The 25007-nt window shown below is 42.7% G+C and overlaps 1 long non-coding RNA gene across 1 annotated transcript in view; it reads left to right on the top strand.

Moving 5' to 3' along the window:
* The window catches only part of LOC141258172 (uncharacterized), an 84706-nt gene extending 60795 nt beyond the window's left edge, over positions 1–23911 (top strand). The window contains exons 2-3 of the long non-coding RNA XR_012318221.1: positions 17808–17900; positions 23754–23911. This is a non-coding gene — a long non-coding RNA (uncharacterized lncRNA). The remainder of the gene's footprint in view (positions 1–17807; positions 17901–23753) is intronic.
* The last annotated feature ends 1096 nt before the right edge of the window (positions 23912–25007 follow it).

Raw genomic sequence — 25007 nt, 5'->3', positions numbered from 1 at the left:
CGGGAGGCATCTTTGCATGCGCCAAGGATCACTTATGATGGGCACACTTTTAGGCAGTGACCTGGGAGCCAGAGATGCTTCCTGAGGTCTTCCCAATGCTGTTCTCATGTCTTTTCAGCAGTGTATGCATGTGTCTAATGATGTGTCACACACCACATGGCCAGATAAGGTTGTAAAATGTTAAAATGACATTTCTTGTTTAATTCATTTGTCTTGGTTGAAAGCAATGGAAAAGTGCAAAAACGCATCAAAAACGCTACGTGTGAACATATCCCAATGTGTGGAGGAGTATTTTTCTTTTGGTTATTTATTTTGCCTTATATTCATTACCCTGGAGAGGATGTTCCTTAACATATTTCCCAGGAAAATCCATTTTGGTTTCGTTTTTGTATGTTTTATTGTAATTCCGTAAAAGTGGCGTAATACTCTGACAACGTTGTTGACAGCAGTGATCTGGGAGTCAGAGATGCATCCAGGGGTCTTCCTCATGCTGTTCCCATGTCAGTTGAGCACTGTTCCCATCGATTTGGGCAATTTTTAGGCCCTCTGCAGACCGCCGGGGGGAGCCGCCTGAAAAATGCTTGAGTTTCCCAGAGACTTACATTGGGCTCGTTGCTCGGGTCGAGCACCCGAGTATTCCAATGTGCTCGACCCGAGCAATGAGTACCCAAGCATTTTTCTGCTCGCTCATCACAGCATGCAACACAAAATAAAGGAACTATAAGAAGCATAATTAAAAACAACATGTAAAAATTTGTATAAATAAAGAGAATTATTTTAAAAACAATAATAATAAAAACATGAAAAAAAGAAAAGGTTTAATATACTGTATACAGGGTGGTCCAAAAGTAGGTGTCCAGAAAATAATAACGTTTATTTTGATTTATATATAAAATTATATTTACTAACACAAGCATAACATTGACAATTAAATTTTATCTTGAACAATAATACAAAAGCCCTTAAATTTTATCAACGCAGGTGCTCAAACTGTTTTCCATTACCATTTGCACAGCTTTGAAGTCTGCCTCTTAAGCTTCGACATACTTTTTTGCACAAGTCTCTTTGGGTATTAATTTCTTGAAATGCATCTCTTATGTCATTTTTCAAATCACTGACACTTTTTGGTTTTCGACTATAAACTTTGTCCTTGAGTACTCCCCAAAAGAAAAAATCCATTGGGGTCAAGTCTGGTGAACGTGCCGGCCAATCAAGTGGGCCTCTTCGGCCAATCCATTTATTAGCAAATGTTTCATCAAGATACTCGCGGACTACTCTTTAATAATGTGGAGAGGCCCCATCTTGTTGGAAATGAAGGTCATTTGAATTAGGCTGTTGCTGTAACTGGGGAACAATTTGATTCATTAGAATTTCGAGATACTTATTTCCTGTGACTGTTCCATCAAAAAATATTGGTCCTAAAACACCAAAACTTGAAATACCACCCCAAACATTGACACCAGGCTCATTTAGTTGTTGCTCTAATGTTAAATGCATGTTCTCATTATACCAGTAAATACAATTATGTCTATTAATATGGCCGGATAATTTGAAAGAAGCTTCATCACTCCACATAATGTTATCTAAAATTACTGGATTTTCTTCAATTTCGTTAAGCATAATCTCACTAAATTGCAGCCGCCTGTCTGAATCATCCTCCAATAAACCATGAATTAGACATGGACGATAAGCTTTCCACCCAATAGATTTCCGGATTCGCATGATAGAAGCTTGTGAAATTCCCAATTCCAAAGAGGCTCTTCTGGTGGACTTTTTTGGACTTTGAACAAATGTTTCTGCAACAAGTTGTTTATTATCTTCTGTACAGACAGTTTTTGGTCGACCATTTTTTGGAGCATTAAGGATTGAGCCAGTGGCATTGCATTTGTCATGAATGCGGTAAATGGTTTGTCTCTTTGGGGCTTGAGTACCAAATGTTTCAACCCAATTTGCTCTAACGGTTTCAGCATTTTGAGATTTCCAATACTCTGTTAAAATCCATTTTCTTTGATCTGTATTTAAATTATTTGCCATTATGTGTTATCTGAATTATCTGAAAAAAAAACAGATTTGGGGGAGATCTATCTGTGAAAACTAGATCTGTGAAACTGGCTCAGCTGCCCTTAGCAACCAATCAGCTTCCACCATTCATTTTCCAAAGAGTCTGTAAGGAATGAAAAATGGAATCTGATTTGTTGCTAAGGGCAACTGAGCCAGTTTCACTTTACACCATGTTTGATAAATCTCCCCCTTCATAACCTTATTACACTTTCTGTCCACCTACTTTTGGACAACCCTGTATATGAGTATACATACAAACTCATGGGATTTAAACCAATTCCCTTTCTCCTAATGCTTATTGGAAATGAGCCACACAAGTGAACATGAATGTTTAAGGAATTATTTTTGAATATTGGTTAAAAGTTTCAAGGATTTAAGGATTCCTTAAACATGAATGATCACGTCACTGTACTACTAACTATCATGTCACTAGTAAAGTTGAGCCACCCCCGTGGTGTTCGAGTTCGGTTTGGTTCGTCGAACACCCGTATGTTCGTCAAACTGTTCATCGACCTGTTCGTTGAACACCTTTGAACACCGTTAAAACCAATGGCAGGCAAACAAAAACACATAGAAACACATAGAAAACACCTTCAAAGGTGTCCAAAAGCTGACAAACTGCTCAGAAGACACAACTAACACATGGAAAAGTGACAAGTACATATAGTCATGTGAAAAGAAAAGAGGTGGAGGAGTAAAAGGAGGGGGAGACACAGATATAGGCATGTCATGCCCTTCTAAAACCAAAAAGGTGCGAAGCTGACACGGCCAATCCGTTCCTGCCCGTGCAACCTCCGTGTCGCCCGGTTTGTGCCAGAGCTGCGGTGGACCCTGACGGCCAGCCCCCCTCTCCCAATACTGGTGCCTGTCCGCTGGTGGGTCGAGCGAGCCCCCCTGCGGTGGAGGCAGGTCTAAGCTTTTTAATTTAAATTGTCTCTGTAATTGGAGGGCAAGTCTGATGCCAGCAGCCATGGGAATTCCAGCTCCAGTAGCGTCCACTAAAGCTGCTGCAGTTAAAAAGCTTTTGTAAGGATCGAGCTTGGCGGTCCACCGCAAGGCGTCCTACAGCCAGTCCCAGCCCCTGTGCCTTGGGGTGCCTCCCCGATGCTCTTCACTGAGTGTCTCGGGGGCCCGAAGCATTTCCTTTGAAAAAATTAAGTGTCCAAACTACAGGTGGTGTAGCTTGCTTAACAGGTGGGATAATCCGCTGACTAGCAGACACTGCTTCTAGGCCCAAAGTATTGCCTGGGCAAGATGCAGTTAAAAATTTGTAATTAGATACTCTCGTTGGATGCTGAGAAAGCATTCCATAGAGTCTCCTGGCACGCCATATATTATTCTCTTAAAAAGCTTGGGGTAGGGGTCTAGGGGACCCTTTTATAGCCAAAATCATGGCCCTGTATCGCAATCCGTCAGCTAAGCTGAAGATAAATGAAACATTTTCATCACCTTTCATAATCACCAATGGGACAAGGCAGGGATGTCCTCTGTACCCTCTCTTATACATCCTAGTGATGGAGCACCTGCTCTCATCAATTCGTGATAACCCCAATATTAGGTGGATTGAGGGGGGAGGCACCGAGTACAAGTGCTCTGCATTTGCTGATGATGTCCTAGTATATATCACTCAATCACATATATCCACCCCTGCTCTTGTGGCTGAAATAGATCACTTTGTTACATGGTCAAATTTTAAAATCAATGCAGCAAAGTCTGAGGCCCTCGATGTCTCCCTCCCCAAATCCATACAGGATTCCATCCAGTCCAACTTTCCCTTTGCCGGGCCCTCACAGGGTATCAAATACTTAGGAATTCGTATTCATAGAGACCTCTCCCGTCTATTTTATCTTAATTTTGGGCTCTTTATTGAACAACTCCATAAAGATCTTACTTCTTGGACAGTGAAGGATTTTTCCTGGTTCGGCAGAATAAGTATACTAAAAATGAACGTCCTACCTAAACTCTTATACCTCTTCCAAACCATTCCCGTGGTAATTCCCTCAAATTTTTGGAAAAGAATACGCAGCAGCATTTAGTCTCCCCTGGATGACACAGGTGGGGCAGATGGTGGTTGTCCAGGCCCGCTAGGCCGCATTGTAGCACAGTGAGCTTCGCACTGCAACTTATGCTTCATATCCATGCGACAGTTCATGCATGAAGTGCTCAAACTATGGATTTTTTGGCCTCTACTTAGCTTTTGGTGACAAATGTTACAGCATGCTGCAACAAGCTGAATTATTTTAGAAATAAAATGCATTTCTAATGGAATGAGTATAAACAGTTAATAAAGCTGTGACCAATCCTCACCCATCCAGTTGTAAGAGAACATTATTGTATTGTCAATGAAAGGGGGTGTTAGGGAGCTGAGCGTCTGGGTTTGGTTAGGGGTCCCCACAGTCTGCCTAGGATAGATGCATTTAAAAATCATTATTAGATACACAGGCGGTGCAGCTTGCTTCGCAGCTGGGTTACTACGCTGACTAGCAGACACTGAAGCTTTGGAGCAGACCTCTGAGTAAACAGCTCTTCAGACTCAACCATCTGTGTTACCCCAAGCCATAGTGTATGGTATGTATTTTCTTACAGTTAATATGGGGGTTGGGAGACCCAACCCACCTCGAATTGACGATGGCAACGTCACGTAAAACAAAGCAAGGGGACTCCTAAAAGAGTCTCCATTTTTTCCAAAAATTTGTAGCACAGACACAACTTAAGTGGCATCAATTGCCCCAGAGTTGCTTAAAACGGTTGGTTAGAATGAGTACCACGCACTGCTACTATGCCCAAAATTATTTTCCAGACAAGATGCAGCTAAAAATTATTAGTAATTTGCAAGCTGGTGGAGCGTAGTATAGATGGCATAATAGAATGAGTACGGCACACTGCTACAGGCCCAAAATTATTTTCCAGACAAGATGCAGCTAAAAATTATGAGTAATTTGAAAGCTTAAAACGGTTGGTGAGGTGATTTTACGAAATCCTCAAGCTTTTACTCTCCCCAGGATGACACAGAGGTAGAAAAGTCCTTGCGGATCCATGATTTGTTCATCTTTATGAACGTGAGTCTGTCTACATTCTCAGTGGACAGCTGCGTGCGCTTATCTGTCAGCACACCACCAGCAGCGCTGAACACACGTTCAGAGAGAATGCTGGCTGCGGGGCATGACAAGATCTCCAAGGCGTAAGTGGTGAGCTCCGGCCATTTATCCAGATTGGAAGCCCAAAAAGAACAAGGGTCCAGTGACACAGTCATGGCTTCGATGTTTACTTGGAGATACTCCTGTACCATCGTCTCTAGGCATTGACTATGTGTCAGACTTCTTGTCTCCTGTGGCCTTGCAAAGGATGGGCTAAAAAAGCTGTGAAATGATTCCGCCAAATTGCTGTTACCAGCAGATACTGTGTTTCTGTTACGGTTTGAGTGCTGAACACTCGACAGTCCCACGGTTGGCAAGTTAGAACTATGAAATTCACTACATGCACCACTGGTGTTTTGTGGAAAAGCACATGTAAGATTCTGCAACAGTCTCTGCTGATACTCCTGCATGCGAGAATCCCTTTCTATGGCAGGAATTATTTCGGCAAATTTACTTTTGTACCGGGGATCTAAGAGTGTGGCAACCCAGTAGTCAGGATTATTTCGAATTCTGACAATTCGAGGGTCAGGTTGCAGGTAGTGTAGCAAGAAGGCACTCATGTGTCTGGCGCATCCAGGAGCACGAAGTCCCTGTTGTGTTGGTGGCGAGGTAACAACCATGCTTCCTTCCTCTGCCCTCTCCCCCCAACCTCGCACAACAGAAATGTGATCAAGGTCTCCCTCATCTGATGAGTCTTCCATCAGTTCGTCCTCCACTCCTTCCTGGGCTCCTGCACCTTCCTCACTAGTTTGGCTGCTGCCATGCGCCCCGGTAAATCCATCTCCCCCACCCTCACATGCCTGCCGCCTTGGTGCTGCCGACCGTCTGGACCTTGCAGATGTTAGCCCTTCCGCATACAACTCCTCCTCCTCTACCTCCTCCACCTCCTCTTGTCGCACCACCTGACTCCGAATTCTGTTTAACATGTGCTCCAGCATGTAAATCACCGGAATAGTCATGCTGATAATGGCATTGTCATTACTAAACATCTTCGTCGCCATTTCAAAACTGTGCAGAAGGGTGCATAGGTCCCTGATCAGAGACCACTCCTCCAGCGTGATTTGCCCCACCTCTGGATCCCGTTGGCCCAGGCTATATGTCAGAACGTATTGCACCAGGGCTTGTCAGTGCTGCCACAGTCGCTGAAACATGTGCAGAGTTGAATTCCACCGGGTAGGCACATCACATTTTAGCCGGTGAAGTGGCAGGCCCAACGACTTCTGTAGAGATGTAAGTCGCTGAGCTGCGGCATGCGAACGGCGGAAGTGAGCACACAGCGACCGTGCCCTCTGCAGAAGGCCATCTAGTCCGGGATAGTGGGCTAAAAATTGCTGGACAACCAGGTTCAACACGTGAGCCATACAAGGCACGTGTGTGACATTGCCCCGGCGAAGGGCCGCACGCAGGTTTGCAGCATTGTCGCACACGGCCTTCACTGGTTTCAGGTCCAGTGGAGACAGACATTCATGAAACTGGTTCTCCAGAGCAGACCACAACTCCTCAGCTGTGTGACTCACATTTCCCAGACATTTCAAAGTAAAAACCGCCTGATGACGTTGAGCCCTGCTGCCAGCATAGTAAGGAGGTCTGCAGGATCCCTTCTGCGCAGTTGGAAAGCGTGTGGCATGACCAGACAGGCTTTGGGTGCAGGTGGAGGACCAAGAGGAGGTTGAGGAGGCAGAAGCAGTGGAGGAACTTCGAGATAAAGAGGATTGATGCACAACTCGTGGGGACGGCAAGACTTGGACAGCAGCCCCTTGTCCTGCTGTCATCATAGTTACCCAGTGCCCAGTCAGCGACATGTAACGCCCCTGTTCATGCCTACTCGTCCAAGTGTCTGTGGTGAAATGCACCCTGTCACACACAGAGTTTCTCAAAGAAGCGGTGATGTTGTGTGTGACATGCTGGTGGAGTGCAGGCACACCTTTCTTTGAGAAGTAGTGCCGACTGGGCATCTGGTAGTGGGGCACTGCGACGGACATAAGGTCTCGAAAATCCTGTGTGTCCACCAGGCGGAAAGGCAGCATTTCTGTAGCCAATAGCTTGCATATGGAGAAAGTCAAGCTCTTAGCTTTCTCATGGCCAGGAGGAAATGGTCTTTTACTTGTCCACATCTGAGGGACCGAGGGCAGGCTGTTGTGCTTAGACGGGGTTGAGAAGGGTGTCCCAGGCAAACTGCCAGTCTGTGAGGAAGATGCAGGCGGACATGTTAGGTTGCCTTGATCCAAAGGTGGTGCTCTCTATGTCGGAGAGTGCTCAACACCAGCTGGTGTTTCCACCTCCAAAGAAAATGATGACCTGCCAATCACGCTGGCTGTTGCGGGTAAAGAGGTGGCAGGTCTGCGTCCCAAAACAGGTGTGACTGCTGTCCTCCCAGTCACAGAGGATGAAGAGGCCGCGGATGCACAAGATGGGGCAGACAGTGGTTGGCCCGGCCCGCTAGGCCGCATTGTAGCACGGTGAGCTTCCCACTGCAACTTATGCTTTATATCCATGTGACGGTTCATGCATGAAGTACTCAAACTATGTATTTTTTGGCCTCTACTTAGCTTTTGGTGACAAATGTTACAGATAACACAAGTTGGGTCATCCTTATCGATCTGAAAAAATGCCCAGGCTATGCAAGGCTTAGCACCCATGCGACCTGAAGAGCCACCACGACTTGTGGTCAGAGGCAGAGTTGTGTTTGAGGATGCAGTTGTTGATGTGCTTACAGTACTACGTCTCTGTCCAGGAAGGCGCAACCTGACCTCGTCGTCACTAGCATCCTCCTCCACCTCCTCTGCTGACCTCATCGACTGGCTGACTGTGGGTTGACAGTAAGTGGGATCTGCAACCTCGTCATCATCACCCTGTGTGTTCTCACACCCGTCGTCCTCAGAGCCAACCTCTTCCTGCCCTGACAAAACACTCAAGTTGTCGCTCCAATCAGGTATTTGAGTCTCATCATCGTCTTCCTCATTGTCTCCACCAACAGGAGTTACAGTTTGGGAACGAGGGTCTACATTATGGTCAGAACCTTCTGCTTCTGGTCCTGGATCCGACTCATAAAGATTCTGAGCATCAGTGCAGATCATTTCCTCGTCTGGATTCACAGAAGCTCTGGAGCCGACCTCTGATTCTTAGGCTGTAGAATGAGTAAACAGCTCTGCAGACTCAACCACATGTTCTACCCCATACTCAGACGGGCAGCTGGAGACTTGGGAGCTTTGAGGAAGCAAGTGCGATTGGTGTGACACCTCTGAGGACTGGAGTATTTGTGATGTTGAAGTTGAAGTGGAGGAGAGCCCACTTAAAGGAGCACTTGATATCCGTTGAAGCACCTGCTGTTTTTGCGCCTCATCTGGAATTTGTAGCGATTGGCGTGGCCGTAAGAAAGGGATCGTATCACATTGTCCGCTAAAAGAAGTAGACATCTTAGTTTGGCTGGAAGATGGTCTTTCTTCTGCAGATGTTACTGTTGCTTTAACACCTACACCACGGACACAACCTTTTTTTCCCTTCCCAACTCGCCTATTACCCTTTCCACCAGCAGCAGGCCTTTTTCCTCTCATTTTGGTGGATAACTAATTGACAACTCTGGAATTGTTTGCACAAAAAACGATGGATGGGAACCGAGCAGAGCTGAGTGGCCAAACTGTGGTATTAGCCCAAAAGGATTGGCTGGGTGTAACATACCTGGCGGCATCCTTGCATAGTGGTCCATCTCCCACTGTGCAAGAGCGCGTACTTGATTTCCAGTCCAGACTATCTCTCTGGCTTTCCTCCATGCTGTCTGCTTGCCTCTGTTTCTGCTGCTTAAGGGCGGTGCCCGATCACTTCCTGCTTCTTGTAGCTGCTGCAGGCACACCCCTTGTGCGTCCTCAGCCTATTGCTGTCTGTCACCTGGTATTTAACCCAGCTCCTCCCTGGAATCCATGCCTGAGCATTGTGTTCTGTCACTTGGCTTCTAGTCACTGATGTGCCAGGTCCTGTCTATGTTTCCTGCCTTGCGGTATCAGTTACCGTGTCTGAACTGTGTCCTGTCTGAACTATCTTCTAGCCTGTTGTCTTCTGCCTATCCTGGAGGCTGTATTTCCAGGCCAGTCTGACCTCGCTCCTAGCCTGTTCTTTCCGCCTTCTAGGGGCCGCATACCTAGACCCGCTCCTGTATATTGTTGCTGTGTCTGTTCTTGTCTGAATACTGCCTGTTACCTGTTTTTCTCTATGTCCGTACCTTCCCTTTTCCTGCAGAATCTGATCCTATACCTAACTCCTACTCGTTGTCCCTGTACTCCCGTTTGTGAGTTTAGAGTCCACTCGCTACTTCATTGCAAGTATCTTGTGTGTACCTGGTTCTGCCTTTCCCTTCCTGTCTGTTCCATTTGAACAGAGCCCTGTCCCCTCTGCTCTGCCTTGCTCACCGCTCCTGCGGTTTCCGCTCTGCTCTGACCCTTTGCTCGCTGCTCCGGCAGTCTCACTCTGCTCTGACCCTTTGCTCGCTGCTCCGGCAGTCTCGCTCTGCTCTGACCCTTTGCTCGCTGCTCCTGCTGTCTCGCTCTGCTCTGACCCTTTGCTCGCTGCTCCGGCAGTCTCGCTCTGCTCTGACCCTTTGCTCGCTGCTCCGGCAGTCTCGCTCTGCTCTGACCCTTTGCTCGCTGCTCCGGCAGTCTCGCTCTGCTCTGACCCTTTGCTCACTGCTTCAGCAGTCTCGTCTTGCTCACCGCTCCAGGTGGTTTTGTCCTGCTCTTCTCTTGCTCACCGCTCCAGGCGGTCTCGTCTTGTTCTGCTCTTGCTCGCCGCTCTGGGTGGCCTCACTCTGCTGTGTTTGTCCACCGCATCTGCGGTTCTGTTCCTGAGTCCCAGTCTGTACTGGGTACTATCCACTCAGTGATCCAACCTGTTGTACCTGCCAGTACCTCCCTGCCTGCATACCAGTCGTGCTTACCAGCATCCGCCAGTCTGCATACCAGCCATGTCTGCCTAAACCCAGCAGTCTGTGTGCCAGTCTAACCTGCCTGTTCCTGTATTCCCCTGTGTGGGTCAACAGCCGTGTCCGGGGTCTGTCCTGGAGTAGCACCTGGTCTCTCTGCTCGGTTCCTCCTTGGTGCACTGGCGTCGTATGCCGTCATGCGACCCTGGTCGGATCGGGTGGATACTTAGCTACGCCCCTCCAGGCATTCACTCTCCGGCACGGTCCAGTGGAATCACTACTAAACACGCACACGCCAGTCTGTCCGGGCGTGTGCATTACACTGGGTTAGATGCAGTAAACAATTTTATTACAAACACAGATGGTGGAGCTTAGTATAGATGGACTAATAGAATGAGTCCCACACACTGCTACAAGCCCAAAATTATTTTCCGAGCTAGATGCAGATAAAAATTATTTGTAATTTGCAAGCTGGAGCAGATTAGTATAGATGGACTAAGAATAAGTCCCACACACTGCTACAAGCCCAAAATTAGTTTCCGAACTAGATGCAGATAAAAATTATTTGTAATTTGCAAGCTGGAGAAGCTTAGTATAGATGGACCAAGAATAAGTCCCACACACTGCTACAATCCCAAAATTATTTTTCGAGCTAGATGCAGATAAAAATTATTTGTAATTTGCAAGCTGGAGGAGCTTAGTATAGATGGACTAAGAATAAGTCCCACACACTGCTACAAGCCCAAAATTAGTTTCCAAGCTAGATGCAGATAAAAATTATTTGTAATTTGCAAGCTGGAGGAGCTTAGTATAGATGGACTAAGAATAAGTCCCACACACTGCTACAAACCCAAAATTATTTTTCGAGCTAGATGCAGATAAAAATTATTTGTAATTTTCAAGCTGGAGGAGCTTAGTATAGATGGACTAAGAATAAGTCCCACACACTGCTACAAGCCCAAAATTATTTTCCGAGCTAGATGCAGATAAAAATTATTTGTAATTTGCAAGCTGGAGGAGCTTAGTATAGATGGACTAAGAATAAGTCCCACACACTGCTACAAGCCCAAAATTATTTTCCAAGCTAGATGCAGATAAAAATTATTACTAATTTGCAAGCTGGTGGAGCTTAGTTTAGATGGCCTAATAGAATGATGCTATGCCCAAAGGTTTTACTTCACTAGGTGCAGTAAAAAAAATTGTATTCTATACACATGTGGTGTAACTTGCAACACAGATACGCTACTCCACTGACTAACACACACTGCAAGAGGCCAAAAAGGATTTGCTTAGCTAGATTTAGCCAAATGCTGTGAAAAACACTTGCACAGCACTGGCACAGACCTGCCTGGCAAAAAGTCCTAGGAAATGCTGTAAAATAGTCCTCAAAAGGACTGCAATTACAATTAGTCCCTACTCCCAACCTATCTATTTAAGAGCACAGACCTGCCTGCTAAAAGTCGTAGGAAATGCTGTAACCTAGTCATCAAAAGGACTGCAATCACAACTATTCCCTACTCCCAAGCTATCTGTAGATTTCAGAGAAAACTGGCTTGTAGTTAACACTGAAAGTATAGCGCACACAGCAACAGCGGTGCCGTCTAACATGCAGCTGCAGCAGTGAGAAAATGGTGGCGACGGGGAAAATGGCTGGGTCTTAGAGGACAAGGACATGTGACCTACACAGCAGTTCGCTCCGTGTGTGCGCTGCTGATAGGCTGACAAATTGCACCTCCCCACTGTAAATGCGGGAAAGAGAAAAAAAAATGGAGATCTTCATTATTTCTGCAGAGATCCATCCCCTGCCCCTCCCCCCGCCCCGCTGTACGCTCAAACTGCGTATTAACATTGATTATCAGCATTACTGTGAAAAAATCCAGTTATGATTTTGGTGCACGAACAGTTATCGAACATAACCTCGAACAGCCGGATTTTTTTCAAATCGTTCGTGTTCGCCGAACGGCTCGAATGCCGTTCAAAACAGCTCGAATTTGAGATTAGCGAACAGTTCGAGTCGAACACCGCTCATCTCTAGTCACTAGATTACAAACTGCATATTTTTCCCATTGAAAGCATATCTCAAGATACGCAAAATTGCATAGAACAATTAAATAGAAAATAAATATACTGGATATATAAACTTAATACACGTAGATTCAATGAGCTCAATAAAGTCATGAATGCTTTTATTTGATATACAGGTGCATCTCACTAAATTAGAATATCATCAAAAAGTTAATTTATTTCAGTTCTTCAATGCAAAAAGTTTAAGTCATATATTATATAGAATCATTACAAACAGAGTGATCTATTTCAAGTGTTTATTTCTGTTAATGTTGATAATTATGGCTTATAGCCAATGAAAACACAAAAGTCGTTATCTCAGTAAATTAAAATAATTAACAAAAAACACCTGCAAAGCATTCCTAAGGTTTGAAAAAGGTCCCTTAGTCTGTTTCAGTAGGCTCCACAGTCATGGGGAAGGTTGCTGACTTGACAGATTTCCAGAAGGAAGTCATTGACACACTCCACAAGGTCCCTCATTTCCAATTTTTATTTGGAAATCAAGGTCCCAGAGTCTAGAGGAAGAGTGGAGAGGCACACAATCCAAGCTGCTTAAGGTCTAGTGTGAAATTTCCACAATCAGTGATGGTTTGGGGAGCCATGTCATCTTCTGGTGTAAGTCCACTGTGTTTTATCAATACCAAAGTCAGCGCAGCCGTCAACCAGGAAATTTTAGAGCATTTCATGCTTCCCTCTGCCGACAAGCTTTTTGGAGATGGACATTTCTTTCTCAAGCAGGTCTTGGCACCGGTCCACACTGCCAAAAGTACCAATACCTGGTTTAAAAACAACACTCTCACTGTGCTTGATTGACCTGAAAACTCGCCTGACCTTAACCTCATAGAGAATCTATGGGGTATTGTCATGAGGCGGAGGAGAGACACCAGGCCCAACAATGCAGACAAGCTGAAGGCTGCTATCAAAGCAACCTGGGCTTCCATAAGACCTCAGCAGTGCCACAGGCTGATCGCCTCCATGCCACACCACATTGATGCAGTAATTGATGCTAAAGGAGCCCTGACCAAGTATTTAGTGCATTTCCTGAAAATACATTTCAGTAGGCCAACATTTCTGATATTAAAAACATTTTTTAAAGCTGTTGTTATAAAGTATTCTAATTTACTGAGATAATGACTTTTGTGTTTTCATTGGCTGCAAGCCATAATCATCAACATTAACAGAAATAAACACTTGAAATAGATCACTCTGTTTGTAATGACTCTATATAATATAGGAGTTTCACTTTTTGTATTGAAAGACTGAAATAAATTAATATTTTGATGATATTTTAATTTAGTGAGATCCACATGTACATTTCAATATGTGTGTTTATTATATTTCTATGTGTAATTTTTAACCTTTTATGAAAATACTAAGCTTGATAATACTAGGGTAACAATTGCTTAATGAACAGATTGTAATCAGTGCTCTATGCCATTGATAATCGTATGGTAGGACTATGTAGCGACATTTAATCCATTCAGTTTAATAATGCTAGTTAGAGGTAATGAAGCTCCTAATCTTATTACCTTTTTTTCTGTAGCTCAAGTTTTTCTGACCCAGTTCCCACACTCACATTATCATTGACCCAGTTCCCACACTCATGTCATCGTTGATCTACTATCGCACGCAGCAGCAGAGACTTTTCGAATACAACAAATGTATCTACTGTGAGCTGGTTTCCCATTGACTTAACTCCCATGCCTATGTCACTGCTCTACTTTCAAGTGATGCTATTCTCTGTATCTCTTTCTTTTCAAAGTTCTACACCTACTTCACCGCTCTACTCCAGCGCTTTTCAAATGGTGCTATTTTCTACATCTTATTCACTACATAGTAATATTATAAATAAAATAATTACTGCTACCCAATCACAATACTGTACTATGTATTCATTCAACTGTACTGTATATTTATTTATTCATCAGTTTTTGTTCATTCCAGTTTTCATAAATAAAAACAGCTACACATTTTTCAGCACTTTTCAACTTTTATTCATTTTAATCATTGTATATATTTTTTATCAATATTTAATATTTGTTAAATGGCTTATTTTTCCATCACCACACTGTTAGAATGCTCTTCTTTTCACTGACATATCTTGGTGGGACAACCTAAAGATCACCGCATCCAGTTATTCACTGATCGGTATTGTCTGCCGACTATTGACTTCATGATGATGTTACCTTCTATTCCACATAAAAACATAATAACAGAAAGCAATACGAATAATTGAATACACATTAGCTACATTAAAGAAATGTTTGCAGTGTCACTTATTCCTTTTTGCATCAAATAATTCTTTCAGATACACAATTCCTTCTATCTGCTCTCATTCCTCTATTCACGCACACATTCACTTGTGTAGAAGCTCATTCCCACAGGCATTAGAAGAATGGGAACTGGTTTGAATCCCATGGGTTTGTATGTATTCTCATATATATATTTAAAAAAAAACTTTTTTCTTTCTTCTTGTTTTTATTATCATTGTTTTAAAAAGAATTCTCTTTATTTATACATTTTTTGCATGTTCTTTTTAATTATGCTTCTTATAGTTCATTTAATTTAGTGTTACATGTCTTTATTTTAATCCTATGTATGATTGTTTCTGGTCAAGTAGAAATAGGTTGAATTTGAACTTTGACACATCATGTGTCTTTTTAGGCTTTTATTCAAATACTAGCGGCCCATATAAACAGATTTTTTTGTCTGTAGATTTTCACTGTGGTTGTATGCTGAGGTAGAAGTTGGAAAACTTTGAAATGTGTGGATATTAAAACCACAGATTTCTTCATCCTGTATGTCCTGGTTTCATCCATGGAGCTTTACCAGCACTGCAGAAAAACCACTTATACCTCCTCTTTGAAAATCATTTTGGTTTTTGGATCCGAGGCGTGCAGCAGCTGGTTTAGTTGCTTAAAAAGTGTTGTGTCTCACAACCCCATTAGGTGAGCAAGTATTCTACATCTATTATTCGTTTACCACCGAAAAAAAAAACCTTTTGTGCTTTTTTGCTCCCTAGTTTCCTCCTTGTTCATTCATTTTGGTGGGCATATGACTGTCTGACTGTCATGCCAGTGTTTGTAAACAATTTGGTCTGCTCGGGCATTACAGACCCACCTACTGTACTAAATAACCCCCTCTATTGGTACACTGGAGAGTAGACAAAACAGTATGCCTATGGCAAACTGGGACGGTTCTTGCCTCTTGTCTAATCTGCTGACCAAAAATTCCATGGGGCATAGAGTATATGCCATAAAAATGATAGTCTCCTAACAGGATCCTCTCCAAATAAAAGGTGTTTTTGTATACAACACAGTAATCAAGATGTAGTATGAAACTAGTCATAATTTTTTGTATTCTAAAATGCAATCAGCATACTCACAAAAGGGTGTAGGATAGTGATTACATCAATACAATCCAATTTTGGAAATAAAACAATACACTTTCAGGGGAACAGTTTCTAAGGAGCAAATAATTTTTTACTTATGCGTTGTACATAAGTGTTTGTTTCTATTGGTAAACATTGTTGCACCTTGTCATTCTTTTGAACTTCATGGTTAATTTTATTTTGATATCATATAATTATTATAATGCAAGATAATAATCTGTACAAAAGGAATCTGTCTCCAGGATTGTAAACTAAAGGCATATATGTAACTTTAATTCTGATTACCGGTAAATACGTACCTTGCTTGTAGTAATCCATTTTCCAATTTTAGTGAAATATTTTGTGGAAATCGTATGCTAATTAGTCACAAGCACAGGAAGACAGGAAAATTCCTCACCCACTGCATGTCTCTGACAAATAACTGCTGTGTCAGTGACATCGTAAGCGCCATCAGTGTCTTGGGCGGCTCATGATTGACCAAGTGTATTTATCTGTGCATGTGCCACCCCAGACACTGATGGTGCTTGAGAGAGATCTCAGTCAGGGAGGGCAGGTCCTTGAGATGAGTCACCAGTCAGTCAGATACATGAGTCAGCGGTAGGCGGGCAATAAGGAGAGAAACAAGCGCATTGTTCTACTGCACTTGCGACTCAGTAACATACAATTTCTACAGTAAATTTCTCTAAAATGGAAAAATGGACTTCCACCTGTTACTAATCAATGTTTAAGCTAGAAATGCTGGAGCAAGCCTTGTCCTAGGCCCTGTCCCATGCATCCATGCTGCACAATTATACTATTTGTACTCTGGGTCAATTTATGCCACTTTTCCCGGTGTCTGCCCCTAATTTGAGCTGTTTTAGCAGCTTTTGGGCCCCCTTGAAGGTCTAAGCTTTTGGTTTTTCCTCCCATTGAATTCAGTGGGATTCGGATAGTTCGGCGAACTGTTCGACGAACATCGGGATGTTCGCCGGTCCAAACCAAATCTTGAAAGGTTCACTCATCTCTTTGAAATGCAAATGGGAAATATTCTTTTGAAAAGAGCTGGAGAAAGTAGCATTGGTTTCAAATAGTTCCAGCTTGCAGTAATGAGCGACTAGTACTTCCTCCGTCTCCCTTCCTCTTCCCCAAACACTTCCATATGCAGCATCTATAAACTGATCTCAGAGTGAGGCCATGTTCACACTTTCAGTATTTGGTCAGTATTTTGCATTAGTGTTTGCACAGTGCTTGCATGGATGTCTGTGATCTTACTATTATGAAGCATATGAGCCACCTCCACTGCCGAGTTTGTCATGCAAGAACTGATAGAACTTGTGATAAGCCGACTTGTTGACTCCGATATTTTGCCTGGATGTCCACCTCATGGCTTTTGAATGTACGAACTTCATTTTGTATTCTTCAAAATGTCATGGCACTCACATGATGCAGTTTGGCAATTTTCTTGGCTGAAAGACTGCTTTTGAAGAGCTGGATGATGCTGTTTCTCTTTTATGAATAGACGTAATAACACGCTGAGCTGTTAAGGAATGTGAGAACAGATTGTAATTTATGGTATACAGGAAGCAAAAGTTTTTTCCACCACAAGGAGCAAAACAGTAAAAATGCAGTGACATGAGAAAAATCTGCATAACTAATCATATGCTAAGTAGTTGCAAGTCAAATTTATGTATGAGATAGCCAAGTTGATTGTCTATAAAACGATGGTAGTCTCATTTTTAAAGCAGTAGTGGAAGGTGAGATATGGAGCATGAAAGTCAAAAGTTTAAACATTGTAACCTCTTTGCTCGTCAGTGTATGTGTCCACACCTGCTTAGCAAACAATAATAGATACATAATAAAATAATAAAAAACACTTTAATGCTTATTAAATACGTATGTTGAACATGAGGTCTCATCTGTGGTAACTAGAGAGCAAGGGATATATTCGAGTGGAATTAAATTCTACAAAATTATTATACATTTTTGCATTTGCCAAAATGCTAATTTTTTGTAATGTGCTTCGGCACGGATTCCACACTGGCAGCCATTGTGTTAAATTATAAATGGCCATCAAAGGGTAAAACAAAAAATGCTCATCTGATGTCTCACTTCTCTGGACATACTGCTTTGCACTGCCACTTGTCAGGTCCTTGGCACATCTTCTTATCCCTGACGCTGAGCTCTGAATCCCTGTGCTTCTTCGTGCTAGGCTGGGACTTCTGGCTTTGATAAGGCCTGAGATATTTGTTGCATGTGTACACAGGTTCACATTCAGAGACGCCCCAATCCAGCCTTCGATCAAGACAATTGGTCAGGGATAACGAGGAGCAGAGAGACTTGAGAGGTGAGCGGTAAGGTAAATATAAGTATTTTTTTATATATCTTTAGTTTGCTTTTACATTTATTATGTATAATAAGGAACATTCAACTCAAGAGGAATAACTTATCTGCAAACCAAATTTCCCTGGAAAATTTGCGCGAACAGGCAAATCAGAATTTTGCCTGATTCACTCATCTCTAGCTGTCTCCCTTTCATATAATGGCAATAGCATCCCATTATGTCAGCTTATGTGAGCAGGAAAAAATGTGACAAATTCTTTTTTCTAATCTACATAAATATAATGGAATTATATGGTTTATTTTTACTTCTAAAGACTTTTATGCTGTGAGGCTACCTTTTAAACTTTACAACTACCAAACAGCAAAACAAGTATAATTAAATAAAATACCAAGTGATATGTTCTCTGATATCCTAAAATACAAGAGTTTAAAGAAAAAAACATGAGCATATTTGTTTAAATGATACCTATTATGGCATGATTAGCATATTTGTAACTTTTATAATTGCATTGTGAGCAAGAAGTAGAGTGAATTTAAATTATACAGCACATTTACTCCTAATTTTGCAATTTTATTGTTATTAGAATTTTGCATTAAGTGTTAAAGCTCTACTCTGAGAAGCAGGTTAATTGTATCATCTATATTCAATTAGCTTTAATGGAGTGCATACATAGCAGTGGTGTCCATTGTGCATATCCTCATTCTGATGGGGAAATGCAGCAAAAGCTATTATTTTGATGTCCTGATAAATTATGTCCCATATTATGTTAAATTAACATAACGCATGACTAATGCTTCATGTATACATGTGCTGTGGCAGAATATCGGAATTCTAACAATTCTCATTGTTGGTTAATGTCCACTGTATTTTATGATTAATGCAAATTAAATGCACTTTTTTCCTAAATATACTTTGCGGTAGCTGCTTAAATGTTAAATGCCAATGGCAAATCACAGACTCACTATTTCCATTGGCAGCAAACTCTTGTCTTCACAAATTGCTCATTTTCCACTTGAGGATATCACTCATCAACAGATGTCCAAGTACATTCCAATATTAGATGCAAATTAAATGCAAATGACCAGTGTCCACTTGTTAGCCTGCATTATTTTAAATTTTAAGGTTCATTTTTAAATACAAGAAATGCTTTTACACTATGGATTAAATTATAAAATAATTAAAAATGAAAAATGCCATATAGAACAGGTTCCATCCAGAATTCTTTTTTGCTTTTGTGTTAAGTTTTATTATTTGTATTTATCTATAATTTCTATTTTCATTGCTGATGCAGAACTACTAAGTCTACTTAGGTTCTGTCCGCACCCTGCACCCATTTGAAATATTAAGTCATGGAACTTGCTGTTTTTCTGTGGTGAATACACAGCAAATTTTGCATGTATTACATGTGGATTTTGCTTTAAAATGTTTTAACACCTTATTGAACGGACCAATTTTTTAAAATCTGACCAGTGTCACTTTATGTAGTAATAACTCTGGAATGCTTCAACATATCCCATTGATTTTGAGACATTTGTTTTGTGACACATGATACTTTATAATTATTGTAAATTTAGGTTGATATTAGTGATGAATGAGTATATTCGTTACTATTCGCATGGATAGAACGGTATTCTGGTTACTCGTTATATTGCAAGTATTTGTGTACTCGCCTCGCTATATTCGGATGTTCCGCCCTGCAGTTTTGGCGCCTCATTTGCAGCCACTAAACATGCTGGGCTTCTTAACCAATCACAGTAATGCCGCAGACATATTGGTGGTGGCATTACTTTGATTGGTTGGCCGCCCAGCGTCATAGGGTCTATTTAAACCTTGCCACCACGATTTTGTGCACATTGCGTCTGGAGCCTGCGTTCTACAAGCATAGGGAGAGATCGCTGAGCTGCTAGGGAGAGTGTTTAGGCCTCTTGGTAAAACAATAGCCCTTTTAAGGGCTACCTGCAGTGTATACTAGTTTAGTGTGTAAAGGAGCCACTCACTAGCTCCGTAATACCACACAACAAAGTCAGATTACAGGGAGGGAGAGATTGTGTATTAGGTAGTGAGAGGTTTAAGTGTTCTTCCAGTGTCCATCTTAAAACTGCTCTTGTCAGAGGTAAAGCAATATTTTTCAAGCACACAGAGTAGTAGCATTTTGTGCTGCTTTTTTTTTTAAAAAGCACCGGTCTATTTTCCCTGCTGTTTTAGGGGTCAGAGCCTGGCTTCTGCTGTCCACATTAGTCCACTTAAAATGGCGGTTAGTGCCCAACGCAAAGCAGTAGTCCAAACATTTCCTACTGTCTGCTACAAAGCACGCACCAGATCATTTTCCCCGCTGTTTTTGGGGTGACAGCCTGCCTTCTGTCCACTTTAGTCCACTTAAAAAGTCTTTAGTGCGCTACACAAAGCAGTAGTCTAAACATTTTTTTCTGCCTGCAACAAAGCATGCACCAGTCCATTTTTCCCGTTGTTCTTGAGGTGACGGCCTGCCTTCTGTCCACTTAAAAAAGCATTTAGTGCCTACACAAAGCAGTAGTCCAAACATTTTCTACTGCTTGCCAAGCACACACCAGCCCATTTTCCTCCTGTTCCCTGCCAGAATAGCGAGCCCAACTTCTGTCAGGGTTTCCGCCTCTTCATATTCCACTTCCTCTCTCCCTTTCTCCTTCTCCTTATCCTCTACTGAATTACCCTCCCCATCACTTCCAAGCTGGGACCTGTGCAGCAGCGCATCGGCAAAGTGGCAAGACGCTCTGCTGAAGCTGATCTATTTAGGTCAGAAAGCACACACTGCAACAGAACTGTGGCAAGCTTTAAAACAACAGACCGAGCAGCGGCTCTCCCCTCTCCGCTGCACCTCCAACCCGGTCTGGTCGTCTGCAATAATGGGCGTAACCTGGTGGTGGCTTTAAAGATTGACAAGCTGGTACACGTGCCATGCATGGCTCATGTGCTGAATCTAGCTGTTCAGAAATTTCTGAAAACTAAGCGTGACTTGCTGTACCTACTTGAGAAGGTGCGCAGTATTAGTGCCAATTTTCGCTATTCCTCTACCGCTTTTGCTGCTCATACGCGCTGGAAAAGTACTTGAATTTGCCAAGTCACCGACTCATTTGTGTACTGCCCATGCGGTGGAACTCAACATATCATATGTTGGTGAGGATTAGTGAACAGCAGAGGGCAGTAGCTGAATACCAGCTTCAACATGCCTGTCAGACTGAGAGTCAGCCACCACACATAACAACTGTCTAGTGGGTGTGGATCGCTGACATTTGTGAGGTTCTTGAGAACTTTGAGTACTGCACCAACCTCGTGAGCGGTGATCAGGCTGTTATCAGCGTAACCATCCCGCTGCTGTGTCTTTTAAAACAATCACTATATAATCTCAAAGAGTAAGCTTTGAGTGCCCAGCAAGTTGGTATAGAGCCAGATTTCTCAAAGGGTGATATTACCCAGCCTAGCCAATATTCTGAGGCAACATTGGGTGATGAGGAGGAAGATGAGCAGGATGAGAAGGGAGAGGACTTGTTTTTCTGTGCTACTGAGAGGACTCGTAAAGCTACAGAGGGGACACCCAACCCAAGTTTCATGTCTGTCCAGCCTGGATGGGCTGGAGAGAAGGAGATTGAGGAGGAGTAGGTGGCGAGTCAGCATGAGGAGAGGATGGGTACTGTTTCTACTGTTGGGGACACAGATTATTTGCCTTTTTGCAGCTTGGTCCACAGGGCCCAGTTCATGTGTGAGTGTCTGTGGCAAGACCCTCACATGATAAACATTTTATCCAACAACCTATACTGGTTGGCCACCTTTCTCGATCCACGGTACAAGGAGAAATTTCCTTCTCTCCTTTTGGAGTCACCAAAGAGGTTTACAATGGAATCATTCAAGAGGGCCGTTGTAGGTCAGTTGCTGAAAACATCACCCTCAGACAATGCTGGTGGCAGAGGTACCGGCTCTTTTCAACACCAAGGGATAATCGGGAGAGACATGAACACCAGCTCCAACAGAGGTGGGGGGAAAATGTGCACAAATTGGGAAATTTTCAATAAACCAGCACAACAGGAAGGGCTATCTGTGCCTGTAACAATGCCAAGGAGGGATAAGTACCAGAATATGGTCAAGGGGTACTTAAGTGACCATACATGCGTCCTTTTTGGCGCTTCAGTTCCCTTTAATTATTGGGTGTCTAAGCTGAACTCTTGGCCCGACCTCTTCTTATATATCTTAGAGGTGCTGGCCTGCCCGGTAGATAGTGTGGTGTCAGAGCGTGTTTTTAGTTCCGCTGGGGCAATCACCACATCATTACTCTGATTAAATTCAACAAGGACTGGATATCTCCACTGTTTGTAATTCCTCCAGATAACAGCAAGCCAACCTAAATTCACCAAAAATGCAGATTCATGCTACTGTTGTTAACATCACACCTTTCCCATAAAAAACTGTTTTCTTCTTCATCAACCATGACTCAGCCCATAGGGCTATTTTTACAAACCCTATCACATTGTGCAGTGGACAAACCAGGACAGTATTCCTACTCCAGCCTAACTACTATTTGTGATTGGAGGCCCTTTGGATGGTGGCTTCCTGCGTCCACCATGACCCAGCCCATAGGGCTAATTTTTACAAACCCTATGCACATTGTGCAGTGGACAAATCTGGAATAAACAGTGGTCCTACCAAACTAATATTTGTCATTGGAGGCCCTTGTCACAGGATAGATAGTGGATACATATTCAATAGAAATGTACTGTCAGTCACCATATTTGGAAAAAAAACACGCTTGGCATTTGCCACATTGTGACTGAGATAAGGGATACATATTCAATAAAAATTTACACTGACTGTTGATAACCGACTGATGGCCTTCTAAAAACTTCAACTGAGGGCCACAACTACTATAGTACTCCATCGTAGATAATGTTTGTCAAGGGAGGCCCTTGTTATGGAATCTTCCTGCACCTATGACTCAGCCCCCAGAAGTAATTTTTGGAAATACGATGCACATTCTGCACTGCACCAAGTAGTACATTATCAATAAGTCTTCTCTTGCTATATAATCTGGGAAATATTGACAATCAAAATCACTAAGCCATTTTGAGAAGCATCTCCATCCCATCCTAGAGGGGGGGCACCATATACAGTATCCTTTGTCCATTGACTTGCACAAGTGATATATTTGAGCTCTTCATCCACTTGACTAGTGGAGCTTTATTTTTCCTGTTTGCAGAGTTCAGCCATACCTGAGGATCGCAGGTGTTCCCATCTTTTGAAATTCGAGATGAATGCTTTAGGCAAAAATGGGAGGAGGCAGCTACATCTTGCTCCTTGACCTTCTTAGGCTTACTATCTCAACTCAACTCAGAGTGTATTACAGAGATGGATGGGGAAATTGAGGAACTACAGAAAAATCTGCAGGAGACTCTTGATAAGGATGCCTTAAGCAAGCTAAATCAGGAATTGGAAACTAGCTTCAAAAAATGGGAGACAGAAATCTATGAGAGTAAGACAAAGAAATTTCAGAGGGACATCAGGGATTTCAGCCAGAATAACATCTATAGGTGGCGAAGAAGATCTCGAGGGGGCAAAAAACCGAAAAACCCTGATCCAAAACCCAGGTCAAATTCTATAATATCACAGACCTCAGGGGAAGACCAAACAGAAGATGAGGGCGAAACATCAGGTCAAAGGGTACTAAGATCTGCAGTAAAAGTACCAAAAGGAAAAAACAACCCTCCCCCCAATGGAGCAACAAAAATATAAGTAGGATGGAGGTAATAAACTTGTCTACTCATGTTCTCTCCCCAGCACAAATTCAAGTGTTGGAGAAGGGGCTGACGTTCTCACCTACTAATACTTTTGATTTATTTTCAGCTGTAAAAGATCTAAATTTGTTTGCGAGAAAATTGGTTCTTCACAAAGTACATAATCAAGGGATGGATAGTAACGATCTGGAAGACAGGACCCCCAACCAAATAGAAGATGATGACCTGATGTCTTTAGAAAGGCTGAGTGAAGAACAAACAGAGGCAGGACCAAGTAAGTTCCCTACAAATATTCTGCCTAGATCCGCAGCATTTCCCCCCTTGTCTGCCTGTCCGGCAGTGGAGATCTTTGCGAACTTGGTCACCAATGATTTCCAAAAGATCACCACAAGAAAATGGTTAGACAACCTGTCCAGAGCAGAACGTCAAGCTCTGGATGATTTAAAATCATATGATGACATTGTTATCAAACCGGCGGACAAGGGGGGAAATGTAGTACTGTGGCCGAAAGAAAAGTATGAAAGAGAAGCATATAAACAGCTAAAAGACTGGGATACATATTTAAAAGTTCAAAATAATCCACTCCCTAGCTTCTCAGCGGAACTGGAAATGATCCTCTATGAAGCCTTTTCACAAGGTGTAATACCGAAGAAAGTATATGAGGGATTATTGGTGAAATCTACCAAGATCCCTACAATATACTTCATTCCAAAAGTACATAAGAACCCTCTGGAGCCCCCAGGACGCCCTATTGTGTCGGGCCTGGAGGGTGTTTGTCAACCCATTTGTATCTTCATAGATTATTATCTAAAACCTTTAGCTCAGACCTTACCCTCATATGTGAGGGACTGAACTGAGGTCCTCACCCAGATTAATAACATTACCCTAGAAACAGATATGATACTTGTAACCTCAGATGTAGAGGCTCTTTAAACTTGTATAGATCATGGGCAGGGTATAGAAGTGGTCCGCTTCTTCCTCGGAATGAGCAACAGGGATGGCCGAACATGTGAGTTGGTGGTCGAGCTGCTGGAGTACATCTTCACACATAATTTTTTTGTTTTTAAAGATCAGTTCTATGTGCAGAAGCGGGGCACAGCAATGGGGGCGGCCTGCGCGCCCTCGTACGCAAACCTTTTTATGGGTTATTGGGAAAGAACAATTTTTGGCGACGAGGGCACGCAGATGATGTCATCCGTCCTCATGTGGCTCCGCTATATAGACGACATTTTGTTTATTTGGCAGGGTGATGAGGATGTGCTCCGGCAGTTCATGACCTCTCTCAACATGAATTCATTCAACATTAAACTGACCTACAAATGCAGCAGGGAGAAGATCGAATTCTTGGACATTCTGATAGAAG

Source organism: Phyllobates terribilis, unplaced genomic scaffold (assembly GCF_046119375.1).
Source record: "Phyllobates terribilis strain yellow unplaced genomic scaffold, ASM4611937v1 Scaffold_3__8_contigs__length_932513732, whole genome shotgun sequence".
NCBI classification, from domain to species: Eukaryota; Metazoa; Chordata; class Amphibia; order Anura; family Dendrobatidae; genus Phyllobates; species Phyllobates terribilis.
Note: the sequence above shows the minus strand (reverse complement) of the source record. Positions and strands in the feature narration are given on the sequence as shown.